The sequence below is a fragment of the Onychomys torridus genome, chromosome 7 (genome assembly GCF_903995425.1).
Source record: "Onychomys torridus chromosome 7, mOncTor1.1, whole genome shotgun sequence".
Classification (NCBI taxonomy): Eukaryota; Metazoa; Chordata; class Mammalia; order Rodentia; family Cricetidae; genus Onychomys; species Onychomys torridus.
In genome coordinates, this window is record NC_050449.1 from 99,314,558 (window position 1) to 99,338,550 (window position 23,993).

At 53.2% G+C, this 23,993-nt stretch overlaps 1 long non-coding RNA gene across 1 annotated transcript; it reads left to right on the plus strand.

Annotated features, from left to right (window-relative positions):
- The first annotated feature begins 13,897 nt into the window (after positions 1-13,897).
- Positions 13,898-22,143, plus strand: LOC118587801. The gene is made up of 3 exons (XR_004945472.1): positions 13,898-14,037; positions 14,930-15,188; positions 22,010-22,143. It is a non-coding gene; the product is annotated as an uncharacterized LOC118587801 (long non-coding RNA).
- Positions 22,144-23,993: the final 1,850 nt, after the last annotated feature.

Genomic DNA, 23,993 nt, shown 5'->3' on the forward strand with positions numbered 1-23,993 from the left:
CATGCAACAGTGGATTGTATAAACCAATTTCACCCCTTAATCTGCAAGAGAGAGAGAGAGAGAGAGAGAGAGAGAGAGAGAGAGAGAGAGAGATGTGTTCTCAGTTTCATTTCTTCCTATTTCAGAAAGCAACCACTGGTGTGTTTTCTTTTTGTTTTCAATGGAGAAGACACACCACGTGTTCTTGACCAAATGCATTTTGCACATGTTTAGCCTCTGCTTTCCCAGCAGGCCATTCTTGCAGGAGTGGGTGGCTGCTCTCCGGGCATCAGGACCCCTGGTTATACCATCTCTTACCTATGGCCCAGACCAGTCCAGTGCCTCATTTGCACTGGCCAGTTGCTATGAGTTGTACTCAGTGGGCACTGGTGGTCTCTGGATTATCCGCCCTCCTGCCCACCTTCTGAGGGTCCTGCAGACCTCGCCGAGGCAGAAGGTAGTGGTTCTGCCACCTCTTGCTGGAGGTGGTGCCACAGGGGAATGCCAAGCAGTAGCGTTAGCCACGTGGGCTCAGTCCCTAAGAGGGCAGGGCCCTCACCCTGTATTAATTTCCCTTCCACTATGTCGTTATCTCTGTCTCTAACTGGGAAGAGAGACCCCACAGTGCTTGGGTAAAGCATGGATGGTGAGGTCCGCCCCGCCTTCCCAGTCTCTTCCCTCACCGTGGCTTTGATCGCTTTCCACTCCCAGCCCCCTTGTCCAGGTGCACACCTGCCCTGGCCTGCGTTGCCTGTGCCTTTTACCTGCAGGCAACCCAAGGAAGGGCTGGGGCAGGTGGGGCAAGACAGGCCAGTGGAGGGAGTGTGAGGCTGTCTGCCACCCAGTCAGTATCCATAGCACAAAGCCACAGGTTCCACAATGCTCCTCCGGCTTTTTCCTTTTCAAGCCTCTTCTTGTCAGAAACCATGTGAAATGGAAAGGGGAGTGCTGGGGTCCTGGCGGAGCCAGCACCTGAAGTGGGCAGTGAACAAGGCCACAGAAATGCCACCCACCACAGCTTACCTCAGAGGGGTGGTTTTCAGGGATTCTTCAGGGCAGCAGGTTAAAAATCTTGCCACAGTCGAGAAATTGACACACAAAAAAAACTTCCATGCTGTACATGGTATGTCTCTGTCTCTGTCTCTCTCTCTCATTTAAAAAAAAAACTAGGAAGATGGATCAGAGTGTAAATGAGGGTATACCAGAGGGTGGCCAGCTTTGCTTTATGATCTTATGAAGGAAAATTTGTGACCCTACATATAAATACACACACACACACACACACACACACACACACACACACACATATATATCCCGAGCCAGCAACGGGACTTTGTTTATATTGCAAATAAATATTATTTTTTCTTTAAATGGAGTCATGGTGTTCAGTAAGGGCCTGGGGAGGTGAGAGAGAAGTAGCATTGCCTGTTTCCACAAGAGGGGGCCTCACCTTGCCTAGAGTCTGCCGGGAGGTGGTCCAGGTCACCATCTTTAAAGTAGAGTCGAGCCGGGCAATGTGGTGGCGCACACTCGGGAGGCAGAGGCAGGCAGATCTCTGTGAGTTCGAGGCCAGCCTGGTCTACAGAGTGAGATCCAGGACAGCCAAGGCTACACAGAGAAACCCTGTCTGGAAAAGCTTAGGTAGAGCCAAGCTCATGGAGACACTAATCATCTCATGTTTGGCATGATTGGCTTGTGTTTTTCTGGTGAGGGCGTGGGCATGCTCAAGCCTCCATTGGGGCTCCCACAGTTGGGAGCAAGAAAGCGGCTCTGGTGAGTGAGGGCCACAGTGGGCAGTAGCCCCTTACTGGAGATGGTGCTTCAGTCCCTTTATGCCTGCATCAGGTGGACACAGGTGCAAGGTGGGTAGGCAGGGTCAGAGGTGAGGGCAGCCTCACCTCTCCCAGGACTCTCCCCTCTCTCCAGGCTCCTCTCTGACCTTGTCTCGCTGCTCACAAGTTACAGAGTACCAGAACAGTCACTACCTTCTCAGCTATCTGCTGTGACTGGTACCCTCAATTCAGTGCTTGGGACTTGAGAGTAAAGGACCCCACATCCCTGCAAGTTGAATGCCAGAGAAGTGGGGGTTCTCAACGTTGGCTAAGGGGCGGTTGCCACTCAGGGCCATGGTCCTTCTGTGCCAGGGGCAGGCAGGGCTGGGTGTCTGAGAAGGCAGAGACTGCGCCTTTGTTCCCTCTCAGTGCCCTTGCCTGGGGCTGGGGAAGCCCGCGGGCGCCTGGCTGGGGGCTGGGCCCTTAGGCCGAGTAAGTGCCTGGCAGTGCCAGTGTGCCCAAGGACATTCTGGGGGTGGGAACAGCACTCACTTCCTGAACAGACTCCTCAAGCTGAGGACTGAGGGCTTGTGAGTGCATGAAGGGGCCAACCCCATCACTTCCCAACCATAAACTCTTAAGCCCAGTGGTCTCTCTGACCCTCAATATCCTCATTGTATAGAAATTCCTGGGGTTGGGGACTTAGCTCAGAGGTAGAGCACTTGCCTAGCAAGCACAAGGCCCTGGGTTCAGTCCTCAGCTCTGAAAAAAGAAAGAAAGAAAGAAAGAAATTCCTTACAGCCAGGCGGTGGTGGCGCACGCCTTTAATTCCAGCACTTGGGAGGCAGAGCTAGGTGGATCTCTGAGTTCGAGGCCAGCCTAGGCTACAGAGCAAGATCCAGGACAGGCACCAAAACTACACGGAGAAATCCTGTCTAAAAAAAAAAATCCTTCCACCCTCACACTGCCTAGCTAACACTACAGGGTGGTGGTCCAGATCATGGCTGAGTAGCTGTGCCCTGGTTCCTTACTCTGAAACCTTAGGCTAGGCCATGCAGCTCTGGACCAGAGTCCAACCCTGTGGACTCTGTTATTCCGCCCTGACATAGCCAATCCTCCGTTCCATGGGTTCTGCTCATCCCAAGCCCATCCTTGGCTGCATCCCCAGACACCAGCCTCCCCTGAACTTTGGGTGAACATTGGCTCTATTGGCTCTTGGGCAGCATCCTGGGCTGCTCTACCCTGTCACTTTCCTTCTGGTCCTTTCAGCCCTATAAGGTCCCTGTTTCTGCCTTCTCAGACTCTCCCCTAGGAACCCAAAGAATTCCACTGCTTTGCCGCTTTTTAGCATTCTCATGGGAGAAGGATCAAGCCACTTACTCACTGGCACATTCATGTACCAGCCATTTCCTGTGCTGGCTGGGCAGTCCCAGGAATGGGAACATGCCCCAGGGAAAGCTCTGTGATGTCAGCCTTGGTGGCAGGATAATGGGCCCTCCACTTGTCTTCTGATAAATGAATCCAATTGCAACAGCAAGAGTGACTAAGGCTGGACACCAAGAAGAACTTGAAGCACTATGGACTAGTCACCTTGAGGGGGTGTGTGAAGAAGGAGACCACGTGAAAGATGCTCTTTTCCCTAGGGTGGCCCTGCTCTGAGCTTGGGATGGGAAAGACAGCCTTTAGGATAGGGGCCACTTTACATATCTGCCACCCTCAAGATTGAAAACACTCATGCCTCCCGAATGGGGCAGGTGGGGGGGGGGGGGGGGAGAGCAGGCCCTGATGGAACCTGACCTCTCCCTGCCACTGTTAGTGCACAGCAAACTCAGGGCTGGCGTTCTGTGTCTCAGTGTGGCTGTCCCTGGGTCATTAACACTTCAAACAGAAACCACAGGGTCTGCGGGAGTCTGCCGTCTCTAAGGAGCACTTTAACGTGAACCTCGACACCCTGGTACAGGGAGAGCACCCGTTTCTGGCTCCCAACACCTTTCTCCCTGCTTGTTCCATGCACCAAAACGTAGCACCCTTCCTATCACAGAAACTTCCCTGGACTGGTCCTGTCTGATGCAGAGACCTAGCAGACCCAAGAAACCTTCAGAATCTTCAGGTATCCCCACAGCGGGCTGGCGGGGGAGGGAGTAAGTCACTCCTCACCCTGCTGTTAGTCTTTTCTCAACGCCCTGCCTCCTCCATCAGTCTGGAAACCTTTCTCCCTTGGGCCCTGTGAGAGGCCAGACACACACTCACTCATGTGCATGTGTGAGGCCTCCTCATTTCTTAGGCTAAACAGGTCCAAGCAAGTCCCACAGAGATGAAGGAAACAGCCTGCCTCTGGCGCCAACCTCCTCCCACCGTGTATGCCTTGAGTGACATCAGCCCTTCCCAGGCCTGGACATTAAATCCCAGCATTTAAAGGCTCTCGGGGGCCTTCTCCTCATTGTCTCTTGACTGGGCCTCAGGAGCCCCTGTCAAGACCTCTAGGCCAGGCGGGAATCCACCTTGCCTAGGTGGCCAGTCCCTTCCCGGGCTTCTGCACTCTATGGGCTCTTCCATGGCCACACATCCTCTCGCCTGAGGGCCTGCAGGTGAAGCAATGGGAGCCGTTCCTTTCCACAGGGGGTAAAAGGCTCCTTAGTGACTTCCCGTTCAAGGCTGTCAAGGTCTAATTGGCACTGTCAGATGTCCTAGTTGCTGAGAGCAAGTGTACAGGTCAGGGGATGAGGAGGAGGCTAGGCAGTCACTCATGATGGGTCAGAAGGGCTGGATCACGTGGCCCAGGAGCTAACAGTGAGATGACTTATATCTGGACTGACGAGACTTGGCCCTAGGGGAAGCAGATGTCATATGTGAGCAGAGGGTCCCAACTTGTCTGGCTCCATGTCCAAGGGCTAAATCCTGACTGCCAGCCTCGTGGGTCCAGACCTTAGGAGATGGTCCTCGGGGCTGGGAAGATGGGATGCTTTAGTCATGAGGACTTGAATTCCGATCTCCAGCATCATCAGAATAAATGCTACTCGCTGCACTAGCCTGCTATCCTAGCTAGGAAGGCAGAGAGAAGAGGATCCCTCCAGCTTGCTGGCCAGCCAGTCTAGCCAAGTCATACACATGAACACACACACACACACACACACACACACACATGCTTGTATGGGTCTCAGTCCCTCCTCGTACCTCCTGAGGAAGCTTGTACCTCTCTTCCCTATGCTCTACACTGAGCCCCCAGGAGAGGCAGCCTCTCAGGTTCTTCCCTGCCCATCCTTCCCTGGCCCAGGAAAGCACAACCCCACAGCCCTTCTCAGAGACCTAGGAATGTGAGCCACAGGGATGTCTTTACATAGGACTGCCCCACCCTTGCTGAAAGGGCACCTCCTTTCAGGGGACAGCCACTACCAACTCACTGAGGCCACCTGCATATGGTCACTGCCCAGCCTGATGAGGATAATGGCCTGGAGAGACCTGGCCCCAAACTTGAACCCTGTCTTTCCCAAGGACTTGGGCCTTGGTACCCAGAGGAGCCCAAGGGCCAGTGCTGAAGTCCCTGGCAGGGGGGTGCGGGAGGTCTAAGGGCTGCCAGGACAAGGTGGGACCAGGCCAGGCTTTTTTCCACTCCAGCAGCAGACCCCTGCAGACTCCAGCAGCCTGTCCTCTCTCTTCCTTCTCTTCTCTTCTTTTCTTTTCTTTTCTTTTTGTTTTTTTTTGAGACAGGGTTTCCCTGTGTAATTTTGGTGCCTGTTCTAGATCTCACTCTGTAGCCCAGGCTGGCCTGGAATTCACAGAGATCCGCCTGGCTCTGCCTCCTGAGTGCTGGGATAAAAGGTGTGTGCCACCCCTGCCCTGCTCCCTCCTCTCTTTCTAGGGGACACCCTTCTTCACTTGGTCCTGAGGTCTAGGGGTGTCAGAGTGCTCTTAGCAGAGAGTGCTTAGTCTCTGGTCCCAACTCCATCAACTGCTCCTCCAGGCTCTGGTCTGGAGTTCAGCATGGATTCTGGCTATCCCCATGTGGCCATTAGAAAAGGCCTTAATCCCAGCCTACTCCCTTCCAGTCTTGTCCTTGGATCTGCTCGTCTCCTGTACGATCCCTATCTCCTTCCCCACAGCCTCCCAACCTGCCTACCCTCACCCAGCAGCTCTGGGAGCCCCCTCTAGGCCCTCTAACCCAACCAAGACCTGGTTTCTACCTAGCTCTGCCTCGCTTCCTCCCTGAAGAGCTGGGAGCTAGGAATGGTGTATGTCAGGCATGGGCAAAGCACAGAGGCAAAGCCTTGCTCATACCTGCCCCAGACCCCTAGAGCTGGAACTCTACTTTTCTCTACCCTGTCCCTGTGGGGGAAAGAGAGGCTGAATGATAACTGCCCCCTTGGTCATTAGACATTCTAATAGTCTAACGTCTGCCTTGTCCCTTCCATACCTCTGGACAGAGTTGGAGTGTGATTTCTGTACATCTGTGATTCTCTCCCTAGGGCATTGTGCCCAGAAATGGCATTTCTGGGACCAACACCTGTGTTCTGTTGTTTTGACTTGGCTTCCGAAGAAAAAGAACAGGAGTATTTGGCTTTCCTGCTGGACTATTGTCTCTGACTTGCTAAAACCGAAAGTCCCCTGTCCTTGGCAGAGGCTAGAGACCTAGCTAAGCACCCCTCTGTGGTCCGAGCCCCTGCTGGCCTGCACTGCCCCTCCTGGTTGGCCCTACCCGGGAGTTGTGCTGACTCTGGGGATCCTCAGCAGTTCTGACCGCAGCAAGAGTGATGATATTAATAACACACCCAGCGTGGCCCTCGTTCTGGGTCCCAGTGTCCTGCAGGCTTAAGATGATAAACTCACGTAATCCTTCCTGCAGCCTTCAGAGGAGGGGCTGGGCTAACCATGATGGGCGATGAGGAAGCTGACACAGAGCAGCGCAGCCATGGTTAGGGCGATGCTGCACTGAGCTTGGGCTGCTGACAAAAGCAACCTTCAGTGTTTGAGCTTTTTTAAAGAATTTGTTTGTGTGGTCATACATGTACTCGGGCGTGTTGTGGAGGTCAGAGGACAACTCCAGGGGTCATCTCTCTTCTTTCATCATGCGGGTCCAGGAGCTAGAGCTCCAGTTGTCAGGCTTGACAGCAAGCACACTGACCCATCTCACCGACTCCTAAAGGAGACTTTGGTCTCCATTCCCCTCCTACACCGGAACATCACCAGGAGCCGTGTCTCTGGAAGCTGAACATGGAGGCCCCGCTGAGGGGATTCCAGTGTGTCTGTAGGTTACTGGGAAGGGGACAGTTAGCAACAGGGAAGGAGACTTGGAATGGAGCCAGGGCTGTCCTCCCAGAGCACATGAGCTGGAAGACCAGAGAGGCAGAGACAGCCAGCTCAAATAGGAAACACAGCCTAAGAGGCTCCTCAGAGGGACGACATCTTCCAGCGAACCCCAACTTTCTAAGCATCCTGCCTCCAGTCTTTGTGTGCATGACTTTCTCTTTCTGGGATGTAGAATTACCCACCAGCCCTTTCAAGTGGCCATCACTTATCCGTCTTTTCTCTGAGCCCATCTCCAGTGCCCTCACCTCTAGGAAGCCCTTCCCTAACTTTATTCTCCAAGTGAGGATCTGATGTCCCTCCTGGTTTCCATGAGCCCCTGTGCAGTATCAACCCTGGGCCAGGCCCATTGCCACCCCCCTGGGCCACCTGGGGAACATGGTCAGCTCTGAATATCTATCTGTCTTTGTGAACTGTACACAAAGAGGTATTGCCTAGGTCCCCAGAGAGCTTGCCCTCTTTCATCCCTTCACACGGTCGGTCGGGTTACCCAATCCTGCCTGTCCAGGCTTACAGTGATGCTGAGGAGGTAGCACTGGGCACCCCCCATGGTGCTGCCCCGCTGCCTCTGCCCACCCTCATTGCTACCCTGCCCTTGGCTAGGTTCCAGCCAGAGAAGGTTCTGGCCACTCCTGTTCAAAAAGATCTGCCATTGCCCCAGTTAAGTGGAGGGGTCTGGAGGCCACACTAATTGATTAATTAAACCCTCTCGGTTAATTAGCTGCATCCCTCCAGGGAAAGAAGTCTAGAGCAGAGCCAAAGCCTAGCTAGGACTGGGGGAGGGGTTCATTAGCTGGGGTCAGACCCAGCCTGAAGCTTGATGCTCAGTGGCTGAGGAGGCAGTGGAGAGGGAGGCTGGAGCGGTGTTCTGGGCTCTGGAGCCAGACAGTTCACCTGGGGCAGGGAGAAGGGGCCTTTGTTTGTCCTGGACCCCCATGATGTTCCTGAGCACACGCACCATGAGCTGTAGAGGGTTGGGGGCAGCGCAGGAGAGCTGGAACAGTCCTGCAGGAGCAGAGGGTTGATGTTGCATCTGGCATGGTAAGTCTGGGTTAGTGTTCCTGCACAGGACTGGGAGGATCCAGGTAACCTTGTCCCCGACTGCTGCTTTTCTGCCTTGAGGGAGGCTTTGAATGCCAGCACCAGAACATGAGATTTGGGGTGGAGGTGGGGGCAGGCCGTGGCTTGTTTGCAGCAGGGGCAGCCCCTGATCAGGTTTGGGCTTTAGAAAGAGTTCAGGAGAGGGGCTTGGAGGAACAAGAGAAGGGTAGGAACTGGGTGTCCATGGGACAAGGACACCCAATCAGGTCTGGGGATATACAGATAAACTCCCACTGTGCTGGCTAGGAGCACCCAAGTTCTTCCTCTGCTTCTCTTTCCTTGTTGGCAAGGTGCCACAGGGTGGTGGGTGGAAGGAGATGCCCCTGAGGCTACAGCCTTGGGATATGAATGTCACTGACTTGTTCCCTTGCCCCAGGACAAAGCGCCTTCTTCACCTTGGGCTCTGGGTGGCACTTACAGTCAGTCCCTGAGGTTCACCAGCATGTGAAGTGCCCAGCACCCCATTCAGGATCTACACGATTCTGATTCTAGGGTCTCAGAGGGACACCTGTGTCTAGCCTGGCTCAAGAGGAAGAGGGATTGGCCATAGGTCAGAGGCAGAAAGCCCAGGACATCCCGAGCAGCCACAGGCAGCAGGCAAGGGCTACAGCCTTGGCACAAAGCCTGCCATGGGCTGGTCCTCCAGCTCCCTGAGTGGCTGCCCAAGTGGGAACAATGACCCTTTCACGTCACGCCTCCTCCAGTCACAGCAACTTTGGCGCCGCAGGACAAAGGGGCCGTTTCATCATTGTTGGATTGAATCAACAGCTTGCCGGACAGAGCTCTACTGCCCCCCCCCTCCCCAGCCAGGCCCAGGACTCTGTCTGGTCCAACCACATGGGTCCCAGGGACCCTCCTGGTCCCTATCTTCCTCTTTATGACTCACTATGAGGATACTAGCCCTGTTTCTAAGCCTCCATCTCCCCGTGTGAGGAGGAGGCAGGGCAATGGGCTATCAGGCTCCATCCAGGTTGGCCATACTGAGATGTGCCACTTTCCACCACCTTCTGTCCCCAGTCTGCCTGACCCCAAGGAGGGAGCACTGAGATGGAACAGGGCAACACAGCCTCTGGAAGGGGCCCTGTCCTGAGGGTAGTGAAAGCAGACCCTTGTCTGAGCCCTTGCGCCTGCGTAGCCTTCTGATGCTAGTGGCTTTCCATGTGAGCTAGCCCAAAGCCAGATTTACTCATTTTGGGGTTAGCCTCACCCCACTGTGGACACCTGACTACACAGAGGCTCAAGAGGTTGGTTTGAGCCGGGGTTGGCTAAGGGGAAGATGGAGACCAGCCCTTACCTTGCTTTTTGTAAAGAGACCCTTATCTGGACACCAAGACACAAAATGCACACCACCGCCACTGCCACCACCACTGCCACCACCCTGCCTCCTGTGATCAGGACAAGAATCCAGCCATCTGGGGCCCAACTTCCTCCCAAAGAAGCAAGGACTATGGGACACAGGACAAGTTGTAGTTCCATGTACCTTTGGCCTGAAGGCCATAATGACATCGATAGTTTACATGGGTCCAAAGACCCAGAGGTCTTGGCAATGAGTCAAGGTAATGGGTCTGGGGACCACAGCTGTCTAGAACCACACAGTATAAGCCATTCAAGCAGCCTGGGCATAGACTCTACCATGACAGGCTTTTTCAAACTCGGGACCCTAAGAGTGGAACACACTTGGAGAGTAGCCTCCATGTGTTGGGGATGGATGGATTCACCATCATCCCCATTTCACAGATAAGAACCTGAGGCCCTGAGGTATTGGCCACCTGAACCATTATTGACAGAGCTGGAATACCTCAGCTGTTAAAAGCACACACTGCTTAAGTTTGGTTCCCAGCACCCATATCAGCAGCTCACAACCACCTGTAACTCCAGCTTCAGGGGGTTCAAATGCTGGCCTCCCTAGGTACCCCCATACATGTGTACATACTCCCCACCACATACACATAATTTTTAAAATAAAATCTTAACAAACAAAACCCATATGCACTGTGACTCTAACGTCTCTGGCAGGTAAGAGGCAGAGTTGAGGAGAGAGCTGGAATATGGGGCTGGGCTCAGGGTGGCTCCTGAACACTGGGCAGTATGGTGGATGTGGAGGGCACACAGCGTGTGTGGGTGTGGGAGACCTGCTGGGCTGGGCTGCCTCCGAGGTTCCAGCTGCCATAGTCCCTGCAGGCCTGGCGGCCCTGCATACACATTACCCATTTACCCTGCCTCACTTCCTCTGACTAACCCTAAAGAATTACCCCTCAAGGGGAGTGGAGCCCTGGCATCCATCAGCAGGAAATGCCCAGCTCAGCCCTCCCCAGAGCCACGTGCCCTGGCATCTTATCTGGGTGCTTGCCCAGGCCTCCTAGGAACATAGGGTTAGAGGTGCTGCCTTTGCTGAAGGCTGCTGAGCTCAGCCTGGGCCATCATTAGGTAGTCTGGGGTAGAAGCGGGTGCCCTCTCATACCAGGCTGGCCAAGGATACCCTGCCCCAGTCACCAGTCTTGCTGACACCCTAGCTTTTAGAGTTCTTGGTGTCGAAGAATGAGGGCCTTGGGAGGAAGTTAGGGGCCCAGCCCCAAGCAGATGAGCAAGGCTTGCACTTTCGAACACATTCAACTTCCTTCAATTCCTAGGCCGTGCCGTCCAGGAATAGTCTCTATCTAAGAGGCTGAGAGGGCGAAACTGCCCCCATGCCTGGAGGATGGGAGCCTGGCCTATAGACAATGGAGACCAAGCCCCTCTAGGAAGCTCAGATGATCCTCTGTAGCTGCCCTCGGGCTGAGGTAATGAGACTCGGGCTTTGGACAGCTTCTAGATCAAGGGCACCTGCCCAGGTAGGGCCTGTCCTAAGTGGAGGCCACTGAAACCCAAAGAAGAGGTGCAACAAGCCACAGAGGTCCTCAGAAGGGTCAGGAGGCTAAATTTCTGGATTCTTACTGTAGCTCCACCCCTGAAGGGACAAAGGCTTGCAGCCAGGTCCTTCCTGGTCTCAATCCCAGCATTGGCCAGATTGCTATTGACGATGACCTTGGTTCAGATTCTGAGTGCTTGCAAAATGCCTGCCAGGCCGAACACTCTAGTGTCGTGTAGCCAGAAGGCCCAATCAGCATGTTTCTTGAGAGTTCCTATGAGAGTTCCCCATGGAGTGGAGGGGCACTAAGATTCAGTAACGGCAAGGCCAGCCAGCACTGTCGCTGGGTCAAGTGACAACATCTAAGATATTCTTAGATGGAGACTAGGCATAGAGCAGCTTGCCTAAGCCTAAGTGAGAGTCAACACTCACACTGAGATTTATGCAGAGTAACTTGAAAGCATTTTTAACACTCAAACCATAAAACAGTGCAGCCAGGGTCGGCATGGGACAAACAGAAAGCCCCATAGCTGCTGGGCCGGCAACCTGTACCCGTGAATCTCCTTAGTGCCTCCTTGTACATTCACTCATGGCTTCCTGGGCCAGTCAGTGACTCCAGGCTATGTGATCCAGGGCCAGCCCTGCCCTCTCGAGCCTGTAACCGCAAGTCCTACACCGTGAGTTCCTGCCCTCCTTCAAGGATATGGGCAGAATCGGAGATCTCAGATGAGCAATGTCCGTGGAGACAGCTCAGTCTGGCTTTGCCCTCAGACTGGTCTGTGGCCCACCGTCAGGAGGGACCCTCTGTGTGACTCTCAGGTGGGTCACTTCACTTCTTTGAGTCTCACTTGAATGAGGACAATGACGATACCTCATCAGACATGGGGTACCCTGGGGCCCCGGGAAAGAGGAGACAGCCCCTCCCAGGACAGCAGTAGTGCATACACAGAGGGTGCTCAAAAGTTTTAGGGGTGCAGGCTGCTGGGGCCAACTGTGGTGGGCTTTCTACCTGTCCCAGGCCATCACCCTAAGGGCAGATGGCATGGACTATGGCACAGGGAATGGCTGCAGTGGCTCCTGGGTACCCTGTGCCTGTTGCTGTTGACCCACACTGCAAAGGCTTCTCCTCCCAGGGTTTGGAGTTGCACTGTTGAGGCCATGCGAGGTGCAAACAGCCCCGCCACGCATCTGCCGTGACTGGAGGACACAGGGACAGACAGCCGGCCTCTAAACAAGGCATGCACTCTGGCGACCCTGTAGAATGGTGGCGGGAAGAGCCAGGCCATTGTGCCCAGGGCACACCTGTGAAGGAAGGTGGTATCTCTCCCCTGACCATGAGAGCCTGAGCCTGGGCCTGAACTGGTGGCAAGGGTGCCAAACTCCCCTCCCAGAAGGAATCTCCTCCCTGACATCTGGGGCCAGTAACGACCGCTGCTCCAAGCTAAAGACTTGGCTCAGGCTCTCCAACTTACTCCATTACTCCAGCTAGTGTTCAATAAAATGGGGTGTGATGGGGGACCCCAAAGACCCGGCCCTTGCCTGGACAGGAGGGATAGGCTTGAGCTGATTGTCTTGGGTCCTGGCTTTACAGAGAGGCTTAGGAACCAGGCTGTCCCATGGACCCCGATTCAGGCTATCCCTCTGTGCCAGCGGCTGCCTCCTGCTTGAGCTGATAGCACCTCTTCCAGTGATAGATGAAGGCTGCGGCTTGACTGTACCCTCCTCCCTGCCTCCTGCCCCAAGGCAGGGCTAACTCATTCACTCTCAAGTCTCTAAAGAATGAAGTAAACCAGGCGGTGGTGGCGCACGCCTTTAATCCCAGCACTCGGGAGGCAGAGGCCGGCGGATCTCTGTGAGTTCGAGGCCAGCCTGGGCTACAGAGTGAGTTCTAGGAAAGGCGCAAAACTACACAGGGAAACCCTGTCTCGAAAAAAAAAAAAGAATGAAGTAAAGTGGGAGGAGCCAAGAGAAGAGACCATGAGGCCATGGAGCCTTGAGATCATTCATGGTGGTAGGGCCCTAGGTGGACTCACCCCTAGTCCCAGCATGGGGGTGGGTAGCTCAGCCATACCTGGTTTAGTACTCCCCAGCTGTCTTATAACACCTCAGGTACAAGGCATATTGAGCTGCTTTCTGGAAGCCATTTGGCCACTTGAGTCAAAAGATCTGAAAATATGCACAGCCTTTAGCCCAGAAATCCATCCACCCCAGTGTGTCTGCCCCAAGGAAACTGCAACCTGAGCGCACAGAAGGGGCAGCCTCTACCTTGCTCTGTGATCCCTGACTCACATCAGCCTGTCAGCTATGTCCAGACTCCTTCACAGGGATTGTCCCCTCCCACCAGCCTGTGGTCCCACATCTATGCCCTTCCCTGTCCACCCAGGCAGGATATCTGATTCCCAGGAATACAGATGTCCACAGAGGCAGGGAAAAGCAGGCTGTGAGCTTTAGCCCTCCTGTGTGCCAAGCTCCATTCTAGACTTGTCCTCACAGCAAGGTTTTATTCTCCCTGTTTTTCATGCAACAAAGCCAAGGCATCCAGGGCTGCTTGAGGCACAGAGCCAGAGAACTCGGCTGTAATCCTGCAGGCAACAGAGGGAATCCTAAGAGACATGTGGGCAGAGAGGGTATGGAAGCTCCTCCAGGCCCCTCACAGCCTCCCCTGAGTGTTCCAGCACTACCCTTCACAGCGCCATGGCAGGGGCTAGAGGCAGAGGGTGATGCTTGTCTCGTCTCTCTCTCTCTTGTCCCTCTCTTGGCCATGCACACCCAAGCGCTGGTGTCACCCCACAGCCTCTGCTGCAGTCTCTGGATGTGCCTGGAATCCCAACACTGAGCTGCAGAGGTGTCTGGCCAGAGCCGCAAGGTCAATCCCTCTCTTAGCATGGCACACGCTACTGCAGCATCGGCCCAGCCTCAGGGGACCCTCCCCTCATCTTGGAGAAATGGAGACTCCCATTCCACCTCCAGACCTGGGAAAGTAGCATGGGAGATAGAGGCAGGATTCCCGCAGAGCCCTGGACCCATCTCTTCAAGGTAATGGCTGCCGAGCCACCCACATGCACTGTCCAGAGGGCTGAAGGCAGAGCCAGGAGAAAGCCAATGCTCCTCCCCTGGGAACCTAGAGTTTAACAGTACCCTGAGAGCCACGGATGCCCCTCCTGTGGACTCAGGTCAGGTTAGTCCCCCAACTGTGCCCCCTACAGCCGACGTAATTTTGTGCACTTAACCCTAGTATGTCCCAGATTCCTGTTTGGTAAATGGGGAGAGTCTGAACAGAACCTAAGGAGTTTGGAAGAGGCAGGCAGGACAAGACCTGATGTGACCGACCGTGAAAGCTCCTGCCACTGCCACCTGAGTGTGGCCTCAGACTGTTCAGGCTCTGCACAAAGCCTTTTGTGTGCACATTGAATCATCACAAAAGTCCCATGAGACACACCTATTCTCCTCAAGCATGTGGTATGCTCCATGGGTCACAGACAGGCAGAGCGGGCTGAGTCACCTTGGTGTGAGGACAGTGATAGGGGTGAGGGAATGTTGACTTGAAAAGACAGTGGGGGTGGGGTGGGGACAGGAATGAGAACTGGATGGGAAGCCCTTGAAGATGGCAGTCCAAGCACAGGCGGGAGCTAGACCAGCTTCTTCAGAGCCCAGTGTTGGTCTTGGCCACCTTTCCAAAGCGCTGCAAAGGGAGATTGTTCCTGGGCCCCATCCACTCTTAGTAGCTGCCTGAGCCCTCAGCCCAGCTGTCAGGGCTGCCAGTCTTGGTCTCCCCAGCACGGCTTAGCCTTGTCAGGCTGAGATAGACCGTGCTCAGGAGGTGGCAGGCTTAGGTCCTTGATTCCAAGTAACCAGACTCGTATGCAGACCCTAACTGTCCCTGAGACACAGGTGCAGCTCCTGACTTGTCTCCCCCCCCCCCCCCCAGACCCGGCCCAACAGCACGATCAATCACAGCTCTCCAGGCTGCACATGGAGCTGGCATGGTTCCCGGAGAAGTCACCAGCATGAATGGATTCCTTGCCCTGCCACCCCAGCCCCCAGCGGATGAGGAATAGTCAGCCATGAGGCAACAGGAGGCCTCATCTGCCCTGGGAGCTTCCTCCTTCCTACGGAGAAAGTGCCAGTTCCAGGCTGGAGACTCCAGGCCCAGGCTCAACCTTGCCTGCTCGCCTACACCCTCCCAGGTAAGGATCGAAGAAGAGTCAGAGAAAGCTCCCCGTGGTCCTCTGCCTCAGCCCTTTGCTTCCCTCGTCATGTGACATGCTTCTTGGTCCCTTAGCCAGCCTCAACCCAAAGATCCACCAGACCTGACACTGGGCACCTGAGAGGCCCCCAGTGGTGGAATTTGGGGCATAGGGATGGAGCCTGAGCCCGCTGAGGAGTGGGTGGGTCCTTATTGCCGTCATGAGTGGGGAGGCCAAGGAAAACGGTAGGGGCAACAGGAGCTGGTTAGACAAAGAAAGCAAAAGAACAACCCAGTCGAGGCAGGGATGAGGAGAGGACTTCCTGACTTGGGCCTTAGGCTTTAGGACCTGCCGGTGATCAGAGCCCAGTGGCACTTGGTGACCAGTTCTCTAGTATTCTGTGGCAGCCCAGAGTCGCTCTGCACCTCACCAAGCTGAGATGTGCAGTGCTGAGATTGGCAGCCTCGGGGTTCACAGTGACTGGGGCCTCCTCTGGCTAGCACAGGGTTCTGGTGGCCCCATCTTGGGCAGGCCCTTGGCAGCCCTCACGGCACTCAGGCCACAGATTACTGAGAGGCAGCCCTATCCGATCCTGGCACCAGTGTTCTCCAGTTGAGCAATCTCAGGCCAGGCTGGGTGAAGTAAGTTGTAGTATTTCAATGAAAGGGGACCTAGGAGGCTGTGACAAGTCTGCAGTCACTAGTTGGTTTTTTTTGTTTGTTTAAGCAAGGACTCTATGTAGTTCTGGCTGTCCTGGAGCTCGCTCTGTAGACCAGGCTAGTCTTGAACTCACAGAGATCCTTCTGCCTCTGTCTCCCGAGTGCTGGGTTAAAGACGTGCAACACTATGCCTGGCCCACTGGTCGTCTCTTGATCCAGATGGATGTCCCTGAGGCTTTTCCACACCTTTCCACACTCTCCCATCCCTTGTCCCGTTTGATAGATGGAGAGGCTGAACTGAGTATAATGTCCTGACTGGTCCAAGGCCACAGGACGTGTGTGTCACAAGTGGCTTGATTTACCTCACCTTGGTCTCCTGGGCCACAGGAAATAGGAAGGTGTTGGGCTAGTGGCAGAGATGGGAAAGTTCCAAAGCCTTGATCCCCTCTGGAGAGCCGTGGGGGTGAGCATAGCCCTCTCTAGCCTCCCTGTCACTCCTGAAGCTTCAACCCCTCTCTAGCTTCTGATGTCATACCCACCTTCAGCAGCCCCCATCTTCCCACCGTGCAACTGGCCCAGAACTGCTACAGGGACAGACAGAGGCATGAGGTTCCTTTGTTCCTTGTTATTCAAGCCCTGCCCAAGGCAAGCATGAAGCCCGGCTGACGCTCTCTCTGGTCATTACAGTCAACCTCACCCCAGACAGCTAGCTACCCAGAGGTGGAAGAGAGCACCATGTCTGCCTTGTGACTGGACAGTTTCTGAGGTGACAGGAAGGTGGGAGCACACAGTAGGGGAAAGGTGAGAGAGACGAGATGGAGGAGGAAGGCCCCGGGGCGCACGGTAAAGTCAAGGTTCTTAAGCTGTCTGTCATGTCTGGGCCAGCCCTGAAGCCCTAGTCAGAACGTGTTCCTGGGGCCTCATGTCTGTTCATCTCCCTTTGTCCACAGCAAGTATGCAGAGCCATGGTCGACAAGGGAGACCCTGGTGGGGGATCTGTGTGTGTGTGCAAGCACATAGAGGGAGGGCCCTGAGGATGTCTCTTGGGATGTCTGTGAATGCCCCTGTGGTATGTAGATGTGGTATGCCACATCTGCCCTCCACTGGGATAGGGGGTTGGTCCATGTCAGCCAAAACCATCTTTTTCTCTAGTATTGGGCTTGGGTTGCTTCTCTGGCTTGTCCCAGTCCCACCACCAGCTCCTGCACCCATCTTATCGGCATCCAGTGGGAGGGCCTGAGACGGGGATATTAAGTGTCCCAGGATCCTACATCAGGAATCTGGCTGGCTCAGAACCCCTTGCCAGGCCTGGGCTCTTAAGCAATGAGGTACTCCCTGGGGAGTGTTAGTCCCTCTGAGTGTGTGCACTGGGCATGAGGATTATTGATGCTCTGTGATTCTGGGCAGGGTTTAGCCCCTCTGGGCCTTAGCTCCTCTTCTGTAAACAGGGATTAATAATTGTGCAAATCTCCCAGGGTCATGAGAATTAATTAAACAAGAGAGTACCGGAAAACGGAGCTCAGCCAGCGTCTGGGGCAGGGCCGGGGCAGAATGTGCTGTTCCCTAGGTTTCTTTGGTTGTCCTGTGATCATATAGCTGCTCTGTCCCCGAGGAGACCTCTGCTCTGTCTGGGGCCATGAAGCCAGCACCACCTTTGTCTCCCCATACAAATACCAGAACCACTTCTGAGAAGGGTTTGCTCTGGTTTCTGGTTCAGGGGCCAGCCAAAATCCTTGTGTCCTAAAGATTGGAGACTGTGTCTCCTTATGGTTTAATGTCAAGTCACTAGACCTCTGCCATGTAGCAAAAATCCTTTTCATAGCTCCCAGTTCAAATGAGCCCATCTTGGAGTGTGGGTGGAGGCCCCTGGCCAGATTGAAGGAAGGGCCACTCAGTATGGGAGCTTTCAGGGGCCTCAGGGGGTCAGGATGGCACTCATCCAGCAGATCTGTGAAATTCTTTCCGCATGGCTGTAATGACCACAAGCTCCCTTCTGAAGCTCAGGAACCCTTCCAATCCGAATCTGGACCTTCATGCCTTCCCTTCAAGGCCCAGGCTAAAGAGGAATCTCCTAGAAGATAGTTGTGAGGCCCAGGCCCCTCCAATCCCCCTGGGACTTCTATCACCTGTCAGATGAACTCAAAGGGATATCTCTGGTTGAATCTACTGGAGTGTGAAGGAGATTCAGATTTCCTCTCCAAGACTCGCCCTAGATCCTGAGATCTAACACCTGAATACACTAGCCTTCAGGCATGCCAGCTGAGGGAGCGGCAAAAGTGTTCACCATAGTGGGATGGTAAGTCTGGTGCCAGCTTAGTGAAGCATATCCTCATGCCTCCTTCTTCTCCTCTTCCCCATCTCTGTAATCCAAGGCCTAGGCTCAACTCCTTAGCTTTCAAAGAGGGCACTGTCATTTTTAATGGGGCATTTATGGGGACCCAGCAGATGACGGACACACATGTCCCCAGTAAGGAACTTGTCATGTGCTAGAAAGGCAGATCAGAGGGTAAAGGTACTAACTGTCAACACTGAAGACCTGAGTTCAATATTCAGAGCCCACATAGTAGGAGGACAGAAGTGTCCTCTGCAGGTTATCCTCTGACTTTCACACATGTACCATGGTGTGTGCATGTGTTTACACACACTATAAATAGAGAAATGTAATAAAAACCCTCTTAAAAGGTTGTCATCAGCCAGGAGGTGGTGGTGCACACCTTTCATCCCAGCACTCAGGAGGCAGAGGCAGGTGGATCTCTGAGTTCAAGGCCAGCTTGGTCTACAGAGTGAGTTCCAGGACAGCCAGGGATACACAGAGAAACCCTGTCTTGAAAAACGGAAAAAAAAAAAAAAAAAAAAGTCATTGTTTATGCTCACGTGTTTACTCCTCACAGAGTCATTTGTTCGGCTGTTTTTCTTTTTTCTCTTCTCTTTCTTTTTTGACAGAGTCTCTCTTATATAGTCCAGGCTGGCCTTCAACTCTTGATTCTCCTGCCTCAGCTTCCTGAGTGCTAGGATCACAAGCATGTGTCACCACGTTTGGCTGTCCAAAAGCATTGACTGAACCCTACTGAGTGCCGAAGGAGGGAAGAGAGGCAGAACCATGCGGGTCATCCAGACAACTTAGGGCTGATAGCTTCGAGCCAGGCAGAAGGACCCTAGAACTTCCTCCACCTGGTGGGTTTGTTCTAGCCTCTGCCAGTCAGTACCCAAGACCACGATGGACTGACAGTGGCCCACTCTGGCTTGGAACACTTCTCCAAGTGCCCAGCCTTCAAAGTCAAACTGGTTACTTGCTAGAGATGTGGCCTGGGCCTAGCGAATTTAATCTGGGCACTGTCTCCGTCTGCTCCAGACCACAGTGGGAACCGCATAGAGGTCACATGAGTGTATCTAGCAATTGCCCAGCGTTCGGATTCTGTACATGCGCAGCTCAGGGTCTGGTACCTTATTAGGTCATCAATGGGCAACTGCGTCCCAGCCTTAAAGCAGGACGCGCACCCCCCACACACACACTCTCTCTCTCTCTCTCTGCGCCTCTCTCTCTGTTTCCTCTCCGCCAGGCCTGGCTTCCCCATCCTATCCCCTCTTCTCTCTAATGAAGCCCATTCTAACTCTGGTAGCCACGGCCCCTGACTCTGCTGCCAAACAACCAGCCATTTATACTTTCACCTAGTCAGATGTTTCATGAATTTTCTTCCCTCCCACCCTGTTGAGCAGGGCAAAGGGCAGGCCATGGCTCTGTGTTTGCTTCCTCTGCTCAGAGGAAGCCAAAGCCAGACCCTGTACCTCAGTTTCCCATTTATGTCAGTGAGACAGAATCACAGAGGTCCTGCTATTGCAGAATTTAGCCAAAAGGAAACATAATTTGCATGGGCTAAAGCGGCCTATTCACCAAGTACCAGGTGCCTGAGGCCTGCAGTTGTGGGAGCAGGCAGTCACAGCATGGGGTGGGGGTTGAAGTGGGCCCAGGGTGGAGACATGACTCCTCTGGTGACCTCTGAGTGACCCTGGTGTCTCCTGCAGACGGCTCCTTCCAGCTCTGCTCTCTGGCCACTCTTATCTCCTTGATAAATGGCCCGGTGTCCTTGCGGAGGAAGAGCTGTGTGTATCCTTTAGAGCTTTCCCTGCCGGGCCTGGGCAAAGCTGGGTGAAGACCTGGGCCTAGGCGCACGGCCTGTACCCCATGAGTCTGTCAGGTAATGAGAGCACTCTGCATCCAGGGAGGTTAGCTGTCCCCAGATTGTCCCGATGACCACGGTCTGAGAGGAGAAGCAAGGTTTGGGGGCTGGAGAGACGGCTCAGCAGTTAAGAACACTGGCTCCTCTTCCAGAGGACCCGGGTTCAATTCCTAGCACCCACATGGCAGCTCCTGTTCCAGGGTATCTGTCGCCCTCATACAGACATGCACGCAGGAAAAACATCAATTTAAATAAAATAAATAAATTTTTTGAAAAGAGAAGCAAGGTCTAGTTTTCCCCAAAGACCCCTCATTCTGTCCCTGAGTGCCTATTCCCTGCATACCCAATACATACATCAGATAGTCTTGGGTCCTCAGATGCACTGAGCATTGGGCTGGTGGTAGGGAGGAACTGGACATTGCTTTGAATTGTGATCTGTACATGACTCTTAGCAACCATGGCTGGGAACTAGATCCCATAGATAGGGCATCTGTAGAAGGAGGATTGTGCCTGTCTCTGTGGAGTCTCTTGGTCCTCACAGCTGTTTAAACATATCACTGGAGAGCCAGGACCAGGCCCCCAGAAACAGGAAGCTTCCAGGAGCCTGCAGACCCCAACCAGCCTATCTGTCTGCAGAGGGCAAACAGCAAGAGAAATGTCTTCCCTTCCCTTTGGTCAGAGGACCCAGCACCACTGGTTCTCCTCCTGGCTTTAGCCCAATGCCCACATAGGCAAAAGCAGGTTTGTCTGTTTGTCCACATGCACAGTGCTCATCCAACCTACAGCATAAATTGCAGCTGAAGGAAATCTATTGATGGGTGGATGCTGGCTCCATATGCTTGGGTATCTGAATATTTTCATTCAAAAAACGTTTTTGAGTTGTGAGATAGGGTCTTATAAACTCACTGTGGAGCCCAGACAGGACTTGAATCCCTGATTCTCCTGCCTCCACTTCCTAAATACTAAAATTATAGGTGTGTGCCACCATGCCTGGCTGCAAATATGTTATTTTGTTTAAAAAAAAAAATTCTCTCTCATTTTGTAATGAAGTGGCCACCAACTTAGCTGGCTAATCACTTCATGGCTGCCCCCAAACCAGCCAGCCACAGGTGACACTGTCGAAGGATCAGAAGCATATGTCTGTCCATGGGTTAATGCTAGGTTATCCAGCCAGTGCCATATAGCAAAATTCATTTCTGTACCTTCCAGTCTCTAACGGCCTTGTTTGCAGTGTGGGTAAGAGCCCACAGCCAGATTTTAAGGACATTGGGAGGACTCTAAAATGGCTTCCTTTTACATTCAGATTTTAACTGTGTCTTAGTTCCTTTGCCGTTGCTGTGAAAAGACACCATGATCAAGGCAACGTACGTAGGAAAGAGTTTATTGGGCTTATGATTTTCAGAGGGCAAATCCATGACCATCATGGCAGAGAGTATGGCAGCAGGCAGCAGGCAGGCATGGCGCTGGTACAGTAGCTGAGAGCCTACATCCTTAGCCATAAGCACAAGGCAGAGAGAGAGAGCTAACTGGGAATAGCGTGGGCTTTTGAAATCTCAAAGTACCTCTGACTCCAGTGACATACGCCCTCCAAAAAGGCCACACCTCCTAATCCTTCCCAAACAGTTCTATCAACTGAGGACCAAATATTCAAATACACATGTCTACAGGAGCCATTTTCATCCGAATACTATAAACCACCTCTGCAAATTTTCTCATCATATGGATATGGCTCACATTGCCACTCTTAACAGCTGGGTGCACCTGAACTTGCGTTTTTGTTCTAGAAACACTGTGGTTTCTACATTCGTTTACTCAGTAATCACATATATTTATTAAGAACACATTCTGGACTCAGTCTATGGATAAAGTAATGAGATAAGCCAATAAAATCATGATGTATTACCTAGAGTGGAGTCTGTTGTGATCAAACTCTCTCTCTCTCTCTCTCCCTGTTCTCTCTCTTTCTCTGTCTCTCTCTCTGAAGGATCTGAAGGTGTTGTGTGCACCGTGGAACAGTGCTGTAGGCACAGGGACCTATCAAAGTCTTAGGAGCCTGGGAAGCTGTCCTGGGTGTAGTACACAACAAAATGAGCCAGGTATGCAGGTATACACCTTTAATCCCAGCACTCAGGAGGCAGAGGCAGGATGATCTCTGTGAGTTTGAGGCTAGCATGGTCTACATAGTGAGTTCCAGGACATAGAGAGACCCTGTACCAAACAAAAAACAAACAAACAAACAAAACAGAAAAAACAACAACAAAACCAAAATGGAACGCTTCACAAAAGCAGGACACGCCTGCTCAACATCCTGACATCATCAGAACATGCTGACAGCAGAAGCAAACGCCTGAGCATAACCAGGAAGACCCTGGGAACAGTTAGCCCTCACCAATTAGGAGCAGGCCAAAAAGTCTGCAATTACAAGATGAGCCTCAGAAGACTAAAACCAAGACTTCAGGCAGCTCAGCAGACTGGTCTCCATCATACTTTATCACACACTAGTCACGTACTCTAGCAACAAGGGACCCTTTCCGTGAGTAAGTCTCCCATAATATCCTGACGCTGGCCTGGCTCTCACTTTGTGACCACTGAGTGTCCAGCACCCTGGCTGACCTGGCTAAGCATGACTGAAGCCATGACCAGTTAGCCTCTCACTCTCAGGCCAGCACCCGCTCACTGTCCCTCTCCTGCCTGTGGATGAGGACATGATGGCTTGCTGTGCACTGGGCTATCAAGCTTACAGCCCTCATGGCCACCTCCACCTACTGTCCATGAGTCCTGCCTCCCGATACTGCTGGAATCACTTAGAACTAGACTGTTATACTCATTTGTTATGAGTTGTGCACCCCCCCCCTTTATGTGTGAACAATAAACCGTGCGTTTGAAAAAGACACCTGCCTGTGACGTCCAAGGTCTGTTTGAGAGAGCTGGGGACTAAGAAGCTGGCTGTTGAGCAGGAAGTGGCAAGTAAAACCGGAAGGGAAGATGGGCCTTGCGGTGACACTGGGTTTAACCTCAGCACTCAGGAGGCAGAGGCAGGAGGAACTCTGTGAGTTCAAGGCTAACCCAGTCTACATAGTGAGTTCCAGGACAGCCAAGGCTACACAGAGATCGGTCCTATATGAAAACAAACAGAGAAACAACAACAATAAGACAAATAAACAAAATAACATAAAAGGAAGGAAAAAGGTTCCATACAGAAAGAAAAGCCTGGCAGAGCCTGATGGCCACAGGGACCATTGAGGTGAAGGCAGAGAGAGGGAGCCAAGCAGCACACAGGGCCACATGGAGAGCCGGGTCAGGCCAACCTGAAGGAGCAGAAGGCCAGTGGTGACTTGGACAGGCTCCCTCTGGTTGCCAGAGGGAAAGTGGATTCTGAAGGGTTTTGCTCCCAAAAGTCTGGGGCAGGCTTACTTCTATGCCCAGGGATGTATTGTCACCTGCTGCCTCCCTTGTGGCTGTCTAGACTGAAAGCTCCTGAGGGCAGAAATTGGGGTTGAATTTGTATTTACTTCTTTTAGCTCTTCTCCTTCACCCTCTCCTTCTCTCTTTGACATAAGGTTTCATTATTGTATTCAGGTTAGCCTTAAACTCACTACCTAGCCTAGGTTGGCCCTGAACTCATGATCTTCCTACCTCAGCCTCTCAAGTGCTGGGATTAGAACTATGCTAGGCTGGTATCTAGTGAATTTCTAGAAGTCCAGAAGCATTACAGAGCCAGACACACAGCAGGGGCTGACAGAGGAGCTCACTGAAGCATTCATCTATCTGATGATGTCCCTGAAGGTGTCTATCTGGCCCGGCCTCTACCTATGGGCTGGTATCCACAACTTGGTCAGGCACCATTGGATCAACACAGGCAGAATGTACTCGGTAACAAGCTAGGCATTCAGAAAGCAAGCTGGGTACTTCTAATGCCCACATGCTGACTGTAAAGTGGGGAAGCTCTCACCTGGAACCCCACAGCC